Genomic DNA, 14659 nt, shown 5'->3' with positions numbered 1-14659 from the left:
GTCTCGCAGCTGCAATCATGTTCCGTGCAAACTGTGGTTACTTCGTTTTCAATATTCCACTGCTTTGCTATATCCATGAAATGCCGGGCGCACATTTCAGCATAGTGCATCGGTCTTCATTACCACCAGAGCGTGTGAATGCAGTTTCCAGATTTCATTGATGTGGTTCGCAGTAACCCCAAAGTAGTTGTGATTTACTGTGGTCTCTGTGAGAGGAACAGCCCGTTTATGTTTCAACACCCCTGCTTTCAAAGCCCTCTAGCTTTCATACAGCTCGTGTATTCTTGTAACGATGGAAGCTCTCGAGGGTAAGTCATAAATTGAGTTGTTCGATGCTATCCGAATGATATGCCTCTAAAAAAATTGGAAACATTTCTCTGTTTGACCGCTAGGTTTTATGGCACCTCTTGACACCTTTTTTTCGGGAGATATCATGTGTGTAACACCCTGTATATTAGGTTTAGAGAACAAAGGCAGTGAATTCAAACAACAGGAGGGGATGTCGAGACATTTTGTCTACAACCTGGGGTGGGGCGCACCGGGCGCTGATTAGAGATATCAATGTTTAACCCCGGGCGGTCGGCAGATATCTTGACATGCCGTATGCATGATAGTGCACACCTTGGTTTCAAACGATTCTCTACAGATAGAATGGGGCTACATGCTTGGGCCCCTGTTGAACACACACACACCCTTTGTTTTTGAAATGCACACACACTCCTGCTGCTCCATCACATGCACGCACCCTGATTTTCCGTGTCTTCTTTTTGTTGTTGTTCGCGACAGACCGGGTGATGGATGGAAAGGACATTTTCCTATCGTTAAAGGGTGAGATACTGTTTTAAAACCATGGATTTAATTCCAAAATATTTAGTACAAACATTTTAAAAGACATGTTAGAATTAATTACCAAATTGTACTAATATTTAAACATGCATCATTAGTGTTTTATGTAAAAACATTGGAGGCCTGCAGTTGGAGGCCTACAATGTTTATAACATACCATTGTAGGAAAGACTATAAAATAGTAGACCATTTTGTTTTATAAAGGGTACATGTTCAGTACACACCCCTGCATTCTATATTATAAAGTAGGCTGTTGGTCTTTGAGGTCCATTATGTCAATTTGCCTTTATACATCTCATTGACCTACTGTCAACTCCCTCAGTTGTAAACATCGACAATAATCATTAGACGTATGCATCAGAGTTATCATACCCCGTGTCGGGGTTTGTACAGAGTTGGGTAAATCCGCTCTTTGCTCCCCACTTACATGGGTAATAATCTCCAGGCTGTCATGATAAACCTGAAATTACCTTTAGGATATTTTCTTTGGGGTTCTAATCTCCCCAGGTGTACATGCACTGAAAATCCTTAGGCTGGAGCCATCTGGAAGCTCTGTGCCTGTACATATAAAGAGAACTAAATAGGAAACTAGGCTGAGAAACATTATTTAGATAGCTGTTTAATTGTTGTTGAAAGCTTGAAATGGACACAATGCCAAGCGACCTTGTTTCTAACACACACACACCTTGTTTCTAACACACACACTCCTGCTTCATAGATAGCAACCATAAGGACAATAAAACTGGGGGGGTGTGGGGCCATACTCTTTCAAAAGATCAAACACAGAACCCCCCCAGTTCAAGCAGGTCCCTAGACATCAATCAGCATGACAACTTCAAAGGATGCAATATAGATATAAAATAACACTCCCTCTAACACGTGACCACAGGAACAGGATGTCCTGGCCGGAGGCCCATATTTGGACCTGTATACGTCATCATGGACACAGGGTCATAAATCAACATTTTGACCCGTGCCGTCTACTTTATTCTCTCTGGGTGATACCAGAACAGTAGGAATCTATACATCGACGGAGGGAGGACTCCAAGAAGCGTCAAGAGGCAGGGACCCGCCTGAGTGCCTGCGATAGGCTGAGCAAGTCTAAACCACGCTCAGCCTCTACTGTGATAGACATTGTTCCAACCCATCTGTTGGCCTATCACAGTATAAGAACAACTGTTTACGTACATCCTGTCGGTTCCCTGTTCTGCCCTGCGTGGTATTCCAGTGAGCCCGTATATACGAAAGTTGCATTTGCCAGTTATTGCTTAGCTAATAAAAAATACATAGTATACAATCGGTGACTCATTGTCATATTTATCCTGATACCAGATTTGAATTTACGCAACTCTAACACTACTAACTTTCTGAGGTCCTTGGTCGGAGTGTTAGCTACATTCAGGGTAACTAGCCATAGTTTCAATCGGTCCGGATCATTCAATGGAAGTTTGTTAAAGATTATAGCCAACCACTTCCTTGGTTTTTAATTGCACGTTTTTGGAGCACACCCACAAACCATTCTTGATATTGGACAGGTGATGGTAGTCCATCGATGTAAAACAAGTCTTATCACACTTAGCTACGTAAGCTAGCTAGTAACAGTATCTTGAAAATACTCCCAGCAGTGTTAACGATCTTCACAGGTAAAAAATATTGCTTTGGACGAGCAATGCGTCTGTTGATGTACTCTTCTTCTGTAGGGTTTATCGTTGATGTCTTCTCACACTTTGCTTACTTGATATCTAGCAAACACGTTTGAAACTGTGAAGCTGTGTTGACACTCATGCACAGCCTATTCTTGAGCCAGCCCACCATCACAGCGGATGAGATAAATAGTTCGGAATTGTTTTTTTCTTCAAACAAACAAATTTAAATAAAAATATAATAATTTCATATAGACTTGTAAAGAATACTTAAGAGTACAAAGTGCTAACCACCCAGCTTTGGAGGAGTTAGGTCTATTAACCTGCTTTTTGGAGGAGCTGGCTAGTAGATACCCATAGACATCCAGCATTGTGCGAAGCTAACGTTATGCTACCTTCAACTTCCTTCAAACTGCATGCAGAGACAAAAATGTTATGAGTTCGTCTGACTCTGGGTAAAAAGGATATTATCCAAAATATTGAAGATTTACTTTAACTTTAGATTTGAAATAGCTATTGATAACAAATGTGTATTTTGTGGTTGAGACCCATAGCTCTGAGATACGAATAATAAAATCATACACGTAACGTTAGCTAGCGAGCCAGCCAGCTAACGTTAGCTAGCTAACAGTACAGTAACTTGAAATTAAACCACTTTCTTACCCATATACATCATAGATGTACGCATCTCCTGTCTCGGATGCCATGATTACCATTAGTTTGAAGATATAAATCGGGAGACAGGTGTTTTCTCCATCTACTTAGCTATCATACTCGAATTCCACTAAACTCAGTCCTCCAGAAAGTGGAGAGCAGCACTTATGCAGTTTTACTACGCAATACATTATTTTATTTTTTAAAGCTGCGTTCGACAGTATTACCAGCCCATACTGACCAGCTCAAATAGACAGAAGCGTGCTATATGGCAGACCACTCCAATCTCTCTGCATGTCCAGCCCACTCATTCTCAGATAATCATGGCTAGCGGAAAGGTTGCTGTCTTTTTCTGTGGCTTAACCAACTAGGCTCGTAATTTAACAATTGTATTAATGTTTACAGATGGCATACAAGTTAGTTATTAAGACACAAATGTTTACATGTCGAGAAGAAGTAGTGACCCGAGACATACAGTGGGGCAAAAAAGTACTGAGTCAGCCACCAATTGTGCAAATACTTATTTTCCACCATTATTCGCAAATTAATTAATTAAAAATCCTACAATGTGATTTTCTGGATTTTTTAGTAGTTGAAGTGTACCTATGATGAAAATTACAGGCCTCTCTCATCTTTTTAAGTGGGAAAACTTGCACAACTGGTGGCTGACTAAATACTTTTTTGCCCCACTGTATGCCTACTTTCCTGAAACGAGTCACTTTTGAACTGTAACTAGGTAAAATCTTTGAAATTGTTGCATGTTGCATTTATATTTTTGTTCAGAATAATAACAAGTGAAATTAAGAACGCAATGTCCTTCATCACCTAACATATTGCACAAGTTGACTGCAGGTATTTGCTTAATAAAACGTTTGCAAAAAATATTCAAATGTATTAAAAAACTTCACAGGTCGACCGATTAATCGGAATGGACGATTAATTAGGGCCGATTTCAGGTTCATATAACAATCTGAAATCGGTAATTTTGGACGACGATTTTGCCATTTAAAAAAAATTATATATTTCATCTTTATTTAACTAGGCAAGTCAGTTAAGAACACATTCTTATTTTCAATGACGGCCTAGGAACGGTGGGTTAACTGCCTTGTTCAGGGGCAGAACGACAGATTTTTACCTTGTCAGCTCAGGGATTCAATCTTGCAACCTTAAGGTTAACTAGTCCAACGCTCTAACCACCTGCTTCACGAGGAGCCCGCCTGTTACGCAAACGCAGTAAGAAGCTAAGGTAAATTGCTAGCTAGCATTAAACTTAATCATAATCACTAGTTATAACTACACATGGTTGATGATATTACTAGTTTATCTAGCGTGTCCTGCGGTGCATATAATCGATGCAGTGCGCATTCGCGAAAAAGGACTGTCGTTGCTTTATTGTGTACCTAACCATAAACACCAATGCCTTTCTTAAAATCAATACACAGAAGTATATATTTTTAAACCTGCATATTTAGCTAAAAGAAATCCAGGTTAGCAGGAAATATTAGAAAATAAAAATAAGAGCCGCACACTCTAGGAGCTCAGATGCAAAAATGTAATTACCAACGTTGACAGCCAAGCCGTCTTCATCAGGGTATAATCACAAACATGACTCGTTTATGTAGTGTCAAAAGACACAGGTGTCTGTAATCATGGCCAAGAGTGGCCTAATATCATTAGTTAATTATCAAATATTAACATGTCATACAAAGAACAGCATACAAACAACAAATGGATAGCATACGATCATACATTCATTTGACTACACAAGCTTACAAACAATTACAATGGCAAAGTCCCAATAATCACAAGAATAGCTTCAGATCAAAGTCTATGTTGAGACCGAAGGGCGCAAGGGTCTTTAGGCAGCCAGGCAGCCTCTCGTTTTATTTTATTTTCAAGTTGTCTACTCCGCTAGCCAGCACCTCGCTTAAATAGGTATGTGTTAATATTTTTCTTCTAGCAGGCAATATTAACCAGGTGAAATTGTGTCACTTCTCTTGCATTCATTGCACGCAGAGTCAGGGTATATGCCACAGTTTGGGCCGCCTGGCTCATTGCGAACTAATTTGCCAGAATTTTACGTAATTATGACAGAACACTGAAGGTTGTGCAATGTAACAGGAATATTTTGACTGATGGATGCCACCCGGAACAGTTCCGTATTTTACTGAAAGAATAAACGTCTTGTTTTTGAGATGATAGTTTCCGGATTTGACCATATTAATGACCTAAGGCTCGCATTTCTGTGTGTTATTATGTTATAATTAAGTCTATGATTTGATAGAGCAGTCTGACTGAGCGATGGTAGGCACCAGCAGGCTCATAAGCATTCATTCAAACAGCACTTTTGTGCGTTTTGCCAGCAGCTCTGCCGTTTATGACTTCAAGCCTATCAACTCCCAAGATTATGCTGGTGCAACGATGTGATTTGAAATGGCTAGCTAGTTAGCGGGGTGTGCGCTAATAGCGGTTCAAAAGTCACTAGCTCTGAGTAGTTGTTCCCCTTGCTCTGCATGAGTAACGCTGCTTCGAGGGTGGCTGTTGTCGTTGTGTTTCTGGTTCGAGCCCAGGTAGGAGCGAGGAGAGGTACGGAAGCTATACTGTTACACTGGCAATACGAAAGTGCCTATAAGAACAGCCAACAGTCAAAGGTATATGAAATACAAATGGTATAGAGAGAAATAGTCCTATAATTCCTATAATAACTACAACCAAAAACTTCTTACCTGGCAATATTGAAGACTCATGTTAAAAGGAACCACCAGCTTTCAAATGTTCTAATGTTCTGAGCAAGTAACTTAAACGTTAGCTTTCTTACATGGCACGTATTGCACTTTTACTTTCTTCTCCAACACTTTGTTTTTGCATTATTTAAACCAAATTGAACATGTTTCATTATTTATTTGAGGCTAAATTGATTTTATTGATGTATTATATTAAGTTAAAATTAGTATTCATTCAGTATTGTTGTAATTGCCATTATTACAAATACATTTGTAAAAATCGTACGATTAATCGGTATCGGCTTTTGGTGTCCTCCAATAATCGGTATTGGTGTTGAAAAATCATAATCGGTCGACCTCAATTCAACAGCATTGAAAAGCCATCCTGTGGCTTTTTCCAAATACCCCGGTTACCGCCCAAGCCTAATTCCAACTTTGTTTAGCATTAACTAGTACAATTGTGGCATGTTTTCACTATTTGTCTCTGTTTGCATCAGTTTCAAATGGGGGACTTTTATTTTGAAGGAGAACTACCGATTCCATTATTGTTGTTCACTACACACACACACACACTCACTAGGGCCAGGAACATTTTCAGCTACCTTATTTATTTTATTTAACTAGGCAAGTCAGTTATGAACAAAAATCTTATTTACAATGATGGCCTACCAAAAGGCCTCCTGTGGGGATGGGGGCTGGGATTAAAAATACAAATAAATTAAATAAAAATATAGGACAAAACATACATCACGACAAGAGAGACAACATTACATAAAGAGAGACCTAAGACGAAAACATAGCATGGCAGCAACACATGACAACACCGCATGTAGCAACACAACATGACAACACAGCATGTAGAAACACAACATGGCAGCAGAACAACATGGCAGCAGCACAAAACAGGGTACAAATATAGTTGGGCAAAGACAACAGCACAAAGGTCAAGAAGGTAAAGACAACAATACATCATGCAAAGCAGACAACTGTCAGTAAGAGCGTCCATGATTGAGTCTTTGAATGAAGAGATGGAGATAAAACTGTCCAGTGTTTGTTGCAGCTCGTTCCAGTCGCTAGCTGCAGCGAACTAAAACGACGAGCGATCCGGGGATGTGTGTGCTTTGGGGACCTTTAACAGAATGTGACTGGCAGAACGGGTGTTGTATATGGAAGATGAGGGCTGCAGTAAATATCTCAGATGGGGGGGGAGTGAGGCCTTAGAGGGTTTTATAAATAAGCAACAACCAATGGGTCTTGCGACGGGTATACAGAGATGGCTAGTTTACAGAGTAGTATGGAGTGCAGTGATGTGTCCTATAAGGAGCATTGGTGGCAAATCTGATGGCCGAATGGTAAAGAACATCTAGCCGTTCAAGAGCACCCTTACCTTCCGATCTATAAATTACATCTCCATAATCTAGCATGGGTAGGATGGTCATCTGAATCAGGGTTAGTTTGGCAGCCGGGGTGAAAGAGGAGAGATTACAATAGAGTAAACCAAGTCTAGATTTAACTTTAGCCTACAGATTTGATATGTGCTGAGAGAAGAACAGTGTACCGTCAAGCCATACTCCCAAGTACTTGTATGAGGTGACTACCTCAAGATCTAAACCCTCAGAGGTAGTAATCACACCTGTGGGGAGAGGGGTATTCTTCTTACCAAACCACATTACCTTTGTTTTGGAGGTGTTCAGAACCAGGTTAAGGGCAGAGAAAGCTTGTTGGACACTAAGAAAGCTTTGTTGAAGAGCGTTTAACACAAAATCCGGGGATGCTGTCTGAGGCCATTAGTTAGGTCGGCTACAGCTAGCTACGTTACCATCGTATGGCTTCATGTAAAAAGCACTGGATAAAGAAGGTGTCGAGCTAGAGTTGCTAACTATTGATACAATGTCATGACAATCACTCTTTGATGAACATACTTACATGATGTCAACGCAGGAGAGGGATATCCAGATGGGTGGTGGTGTTCTATCTAGCAGGGAACAATAACAATTCATCTGACATTGACACTCCCAATAATTTCCCACAAAGCTCAGTAGTAGCTAGCTAGTTATTAACGAAGTTATATCAAAGGGATATTTCGCTTGGTAGCCCAATAAAGGCCTTGCCTTCTAGGGGACTTGATGACACGCCGACTGTTAGATAATTTAGCTAGTTACGTAAATTAACTAGTTAGCTAACAATCTAATCCGGTGACGAATTAACGTTAGCAGCAGTGTTAGCTGTCAAACATAAGCGTGACAACCAGCCCGTCAGTGAAAACCTTGACAACCTATATTGACCATTTCACTTAAAAGTTAATAATGGCATAATACTCTAACTTAATGGTCGTGGCCGTCCATGCAATGATACCGTCGTTTGCAAACTAACTAAGGTACTATAGTTGCGCTAACTAGCTACACTGCTAGGAATTCAATTTGACTCGCTCTGCCTGCCCAGCTGCAGTGGACATGGGTTGGTGTATATTCACACTGACCGACGGAGACTTTGTAGCTTGGACGAATCTACACTTGGAAACACGATTGATGTCATTTGCCGCAAGAACGACTTGGTTCCCCGTCCTCTCAGTCCACGTTACTAACGACGCTAGCATCCTCAGTGTCGCCCATCTTCCCAGCATGCAACTTTTTGGTCTTCTTCTGTTGATGGCTTTGCCAACATTTGGTGCATTTACAGCCACCTACCGGGCTGGAAGAGTATGATGACGGCAGAAAAGACCCCTCAGTCTATTGGTGGGCTCAATTCACTAATAAAGTCTTAGGACAGCACTTAGGACGGCCCAACCAAACAAAAATCGAATTAAAATTTCACCTATTGGAGAGTACCCAAAGCACACTTGAATGGTATCTGGTCTGCAGTAGTACTCTGTAACAGATGTATGATCACTGTGACTAACAGAAAACTGAGGAAAATACTGACTTGACTATGTACAGACTCAGTGAACACAGCCTGGCCATAGATACCCTAGGTTCATTATGGTACTTATAACCTTGTAGAAACCGGGCATCACAGGCAGACCTGGCTACCCAGAGAGGACATGCAGGCTGTGTGCACTCTGCCCTGAGAGAGGTAGAAACAGAGTTGCATTTTCTCTTACACAGCAAGACAGAATAAGGAGAAGAAGAATTTGATGGGTGCTTATATTTGTCTGATATGTAACATACACACACATTTCTTAAAAGCAAATGCTAAGATTTTGAAAAAAAGAAGATCCAATAATTGCTTTCTTGTTTCATTTGTTGTTTCTTTCTATGTAAATGTTTTTTTTGGTGGAGTTCCACCCGTCATATACTGCTATACTTGTGTAAGCTTGACTGTATATTCAAAATGTATATTCTTTAGTAAGCGTACTGTCTTGTTTTGCACACTTTTTACAAAATAATAAAATGCAGTACTACAGGATATTTCTTAACGTAGCTCTTTATTAGCTAGCTATAACTGGCATGTTCACATATCGCCAACCAGGATCAAACTGCCGATCACCTAACTATTTGGGTGGTCTTAACCAATCATAGCACAGTATGATAGGGCAGTAAAATACATCCAATTACAATTCAGTACGTTTACACATATTAATATTACACGTACAACATTGTAATAAGCAGTGGTGTAATCCATGTGCATCTTAAGTAGTAGAATGTTTTCACTTTTGCATTTAATATATGTGGAAAATCAGGAAAGAAGGATAAGTTTAGCATTTTGCCCTATGTGGTTTAAGGCAATATAAGGATTTAAAAGACTCCTTCAAAAGAGAAATCAAGAGCATTTTTGATACCGCTGCATTGTGTTGAAACTCCCAACTGAAGGGTTAGGCCCAATAAAGGCAACATTGAAAATACAAAGACAGAAGCCCTTTATAAGAACTGCTTCTGACCGTCAGTGTTGGACAAGGGCTTCCATTACTTATCAGGAACATCCAAGGCATCCAGTCTTACGGTGCCCCTTGGCAGTTGAGGCTAAAAGTGTAGTCACTCCATGATAAGGTGTTGAACATTTCTCTGGCATCTTACATTTCTCATATCGAATCGGATGAAATCAAGCTGAAAATTATATTAATTAATATATTAATTAATTAATTAATATTGACAACAAAAAAATCTGTCACGTTCTGACCTTAGTCCTTTTGTTATGTCTTTGTTTTAGTATGGTCAGGCCGTGAGTTGGGTGGGTTGTCTATGTTCCTTTTTCTATGTTGTGTTTTGCGTTTGGCCTGGTATGGTTCTCAATCAGAGGCAGGTGTCATTAGTTGTCTCTGATTGAGAATCATACTTATGTAGCCTTTTCCCACTTGTGTTTCTTGGGTGATTATTTTCTGTTTTGTGTCTGCACCAGACAGAACTGTTTTGGTTTCGTTCATTCACTTTGTTGTTTTATTCTTTAGTGTTCTGAGTTATAATAAATATCATAAACACTTACCACGCTGCGCATTGGTCCTCCGATCCTTCCTACTACTCCTCCTCGTCAGAGGAAGACAACTGTCACAAAATCAGGATAAAAAAAGTGTTTAATGAAATCAGAATTCAAATTTTTTAAGGTCCGCAAAGCAAAAACTTGACAAATTATTTTATAAGAATGCTGTAAGTACATACATTGTTTGCTCTGTGGGAAATGAATATCCAACTAGTGTAAACTCACCCCATTCCGTACAAATGTGCGTAACCGCGACATTCAAACAAGGCAACAAAGAAAACTAATGGGACTGTAGCGACTGTGTTGACGTCAAAATCGGGGGTGTGAACTAGGTTTCTATTCACGCGTTGATAGGCATGGTAATGGGCCTATAGTATTGGAGAAAAGTTGAAAAAACGGACCCTCCGTTACATCTAGACGTGTCATATCGTAACGTACAGCAGGCATAAAGCAACTATTTCTGTCTTACAATCTCTCTCCGCCAGGTGTAGCACTTCTCTCATCGTTTAAAAACAAGAAATGGACAGTGACGGTGGTAAAGGGGGTGATACCTAGTCATTTTTTCCGTCTTTATTGCTTGCCATCATCATTCTCAAAGCCGCAGTTTACTTCTAAGATCACTTTAGCACCGCCCTAAAAACCCGATTCAAATTCGACACAAACTTTCAAATAGGTATGTAATGACACATTATATAAACTCTTTATAGTGTTTTATTTACATTTTTTAGAGGCGATAAGTTCCCACACGACATCTGTCCTTCTCACTATCACGCATTAGTTTCGCTTCCCCACCCGCCATAAAAATTTAAAAAAAGAAGACCCGACGGGGCTCATTGATTGAATTATGCAGAAACGGGCAGTGTTTAGGTCCTGTAATTGATTTTGTTGGAAAGGAGAGAAATCGTGCATTGCAATGGTATTGACATTGCAGTTTATCTGGAAGTATTACGTTTTTGGGGAACTAAAATAAGGGCAATTGTAGGGACCAAGGCGATGTACGAGTTTACGTTAGTCAGTTAACGTTATTTCTGGTTTTGTAGGTAAAGCAAGGCAGGCTAGCTAACGTTAGCTAGCTAGCTGTTAGCCTACAACTCGGATTTGCAAGTTTGTTCGTATGTCATAAAAGTGTATTGTCTTGGGCAAAACTAAATAATGGATGCAGCTATGGTGGTAGCTAACTCACGTCTGGGTCTGACTAATACAGTGAAGTAGGAGCAACAAACCATAACGGCGTCTAGAGATGCAGTTGGTCTACATCTGTAAAGCATAGAATTAGCTTGACCCGCGTTACTACCCTGATGACACACGTCTTCATCAACAACAGTAATGTGTGTTATGTAAAAAGTTGTATAAAAAATACCTGGTTTTATAAACTAGTAGGTTAATTACCCAGCCAAGCAGATTCAAGCAGTAGAGTAATTTTGGTTGAGAAGTGCATTATCAAAATGCCTCGTCCATTCTTTATAACAAAATGCAATTTACCACTGTCTATTGTATCATCCTGTCACAAGCTCTTTCAGTCAACAACACCTAATGAGGAATTACATTGTTTATGAGGATTGCCTGCTGCAGTTGTTCGAGAGATGTCTTGTTTGTAGCTGAACATGCAACATAGAGAAGACCAGCAAGGGGACCCTCAGCATCACACACACATGCCCTCGCTGTGAGCATTCCTATAAATGGAACAGGGAGGACACTTGAATCAGGTTGGAGTTTCGAGTTTTGTCCCAATTCACCTTCATAACCTAGCCTGGTGGAATCAGTCTGATTGCTGCGTTTACCACATGATATCTGAAGTGAAACAGAAAGTTGAATACAGTGATGAGGTTGGTTCCACCATGCTAATCAGAAGCACCATTGATAATGTAATCAGTGCTCTGTGTGTGTGTTTGTGTGTGACCGATCAGTATCTTTGATGAGGGGCCAGTAATGGGCCGCTGGCAAAGACCTTACCTCTAGCCTTAACTCTTGCCAAAGACCTTACCTCTAGCCTTAACTCTTGCCTGCTCACCAATGGTCCACAATGTGGAGGTCAGAATTAGGTAGGTTTAGTCTAACTGCCATTGGTAATAGAACTGTGACTGTGTATGTGTTCACGATACAGAACCATGACTGTATGTGTTCACAATACGTTTATGGAGCCTGCACCTGGAGACTTGCAAGATGATGTGATGGAATCCTGACCGACAGACAGGCTTGATACTGACTTCGCTGAATGGAGAGACACCTGGGACTCAACACATCCACAATGTGGATCTGAAGGTGATTACTAATAATACAGTACAGCAGAACTGTCCAGTATTTGCAAAAGCCTTTTCATTCCATGTGTCACTGATGAACTCTGCCTCAACTCTTTATTTCTCATCTATTTCTACAGATGAAGAGTACTAAAGATGCTTTTGCCAGACGCCAGCCTCGGTCGTTTGATAGAGGGACCATAATTGGGTAGGTTTTATCTGACCTGTTCAAACTTCAACACAGTACCTGTTTTTCTGTCAGATACTGTATTACCTATCCTAACTGCCATTGGTAATAGAACAGTGTGACGGTGTTCACAGAAACATGTATAGAGACAGCACATGGAAACTTGCAAGATGTGATGAAGTCCAGACTGACAGACGAGCTTAATACTGATGCCTCCAAATGGAGAGAGACCTGACACGGCATTAAAGTTTTACTACACACAACTTGTACTTCTATTGTTTTTTTAAATGATTTAATAGAATGGTATCAGTCAATATGGGGAGGGAGAAACCTTGTGTATTCTGCACCAGGATCAGGGAACTCCGGTTGTATACTGAACACCACACAGGAAAATATGACAACTCTGACATGTTTGCCAAGGTAACCCATTCACCACCAGACAAAATGCCAATAGGCACAGTATCTGTATCGGCTGGGAATGACAATGGAAGCTGAAAGCTGCACATTGTTATATTAGCAGAACTATGGTATTATGGAATGGGTTGTCTATTCTACATGGACCTGTTACATTTGAAAGTTATCAAAACTCTTAGCTTAGAATATCTACATAATTCAGCAATTGCATTCTCATATTACTCCATAGGCTACTGACCTATTCAAAGCTTCCTCCGGCATCTCACCATACATCTGCCTGGAGTTATTGAACTCAACCTGCAAGAGGGTTGTTTGATGGATGCTACCATGACTACAGATAATCCTGAATAAATTGTGAATAACGATGAGTGAGAAAGTAACAGACGCACAAGTATCATACTTCCAAGACATGCTAACATCTCACCATTACAATAACAGCGGAGGTTAGCATTTTTGGGGGGTATGACATTTGTGCGTCTGTAACATTCCCAGCTGGCAATGAGGAATTGGCCCAGGAGCGGTCCTCTTCCGGGGCACCGGAACTGATTGGATTGGCTCGGAACAGAGTGATGGGACAAGGACATCCCAAACCCCCATAACTCGGACGACGCTGGGCCAATTGTGCATCGCCTCATGGGTCTCCCGGTCGCGGCCGGCATGGGTATCGAACTAGCATCTGTAGCAACGCAATTTGCAATGCAGTGCTGTGTCTTAGACCGCTGCGCCACTCATATTAAAATTCTACTTAAACAGGACTCTTAACACAAAATGTTAATTGTATTTTTTTGATCACAGAAACAATAGTTAAATAAAAAACAAAGAGAAAATATGGAATAAATAAATGTTAAATAAAGCAGCCGTGTAATGATCTGCATTTGGATAACTCACACCGGAATCAGTCCGAGCTCAATCCCCGCATCCTAGCCATAAGTAATACTGCCTAAGGCGGCCCAGATCCACATCCACTCTAAATTTAGAGCCAAAATGAAGAAAAAATGCTTCACTGTCCCAGTAATTACAATTACAGAGGGCACTGTATATTGAGGCAAAAAAATGGACAGTAGCCAAATAGTTCAATGAAACTAAATTGAATGAACATGAAATATCATTGAAAGACAGTATATAGGCCTATGTAGCCTACACTGTAGGTAGGCTTTTTATCCTTAGCTTGTTTGTAACAATGGCAAAGACTTTGGCATCTTTGTATTTGCAGTCAACTTCATTGTGAAGTTGAATTTGGTGATGAATTTTAAATTAAAATCAATATTCACAATTATTTGTGTTATTTGTTGATGTGACAATGTGACAATGTGACAACGTACCCAACTTAAGTGTGACAATTTACCCGCTGATGGAGCAAATTGTCACAAGTGCACACTTTCTATTTAACGGTCTACAACTCCATACTGAAATAAGATATGATGTAATGAATACAAAATATGTGCCCAAGACTTCCATCTTTCATTTGGTATGACATACCATTGTGATGTATTGTCCCCAGTAAATGTTAGACAGTGTGAAAAGTGTGACAACATACCTCGC

The 14659-nt window shown here is 40.2% G+C and overlaps 1 protein-coding gene and 1 long non-coding RNA gene across 4 annotated transcripts in view; one reads left to right on the top strand and one right to left on the bottom strand.

The window, feature by feature from the left end:
- The window catches only part of LOC109875109 (FAST kinase domain-containing protein 3, mitochondrial-like), a 33768-nt gene extending 25267 nt beyond the window's left edge, over positions 1-8501 (bottom strand). The window contains exons 1-2 of one of the 3 annotated variants that reach the window (XM_020467300.2): positions 8346-8501; positions 7793-7841 (exon numbers count right to left, since the gene is read on the bottom strand). The gene's annotated coding sequence lies outside the window, so the exon portion shown is untranslated. Of the gene's footprint in view, positions 1-7792 lie in introns of all 3 variants that reach the window. The other 2 variants (XM_020467301.2, XM_020467299.2) reach the window with 2 other exon arrangements.
- Positions 8502-10776: 2275 nt separating this feature from the next.
- Positions 10777-12966, top strand: LOC109875351 (uncharacterized). Its single transcript, XR_002252817.2, has 4 exons — positions 10777-11985; positions 12384-12541; positions 12657-12724; positions 12838-12966. It is a non-coding gene; the product is annotated as an uncharacterized LOC109875351 (long non-coding RNA).
- Positions 12967-14659: the final 1693 nt, after the last annotated feature.

Source organism: Oncorhynchus kisutch, linkage group LG30, assembly GCF_002021735.2.
Source record: "Oncorhynchus kisutch isolate 150728-3 linkage group LG30, Okis_V2, whole genome shotgun sequence".
Taxonomy (NCBI): domain Eukaryota; kingdom Metazoa; phylum Chordata; class Actinopteri; order Salmoniformes; family Salmonidae; genus Oncorhynchus; species Oncorhynchus kisutch.
The sequence above is the reverse complement of the archived record's forward strand: the minus strand, read 5'-3'. Positions and strand labels throughout refer to the sequence as shown.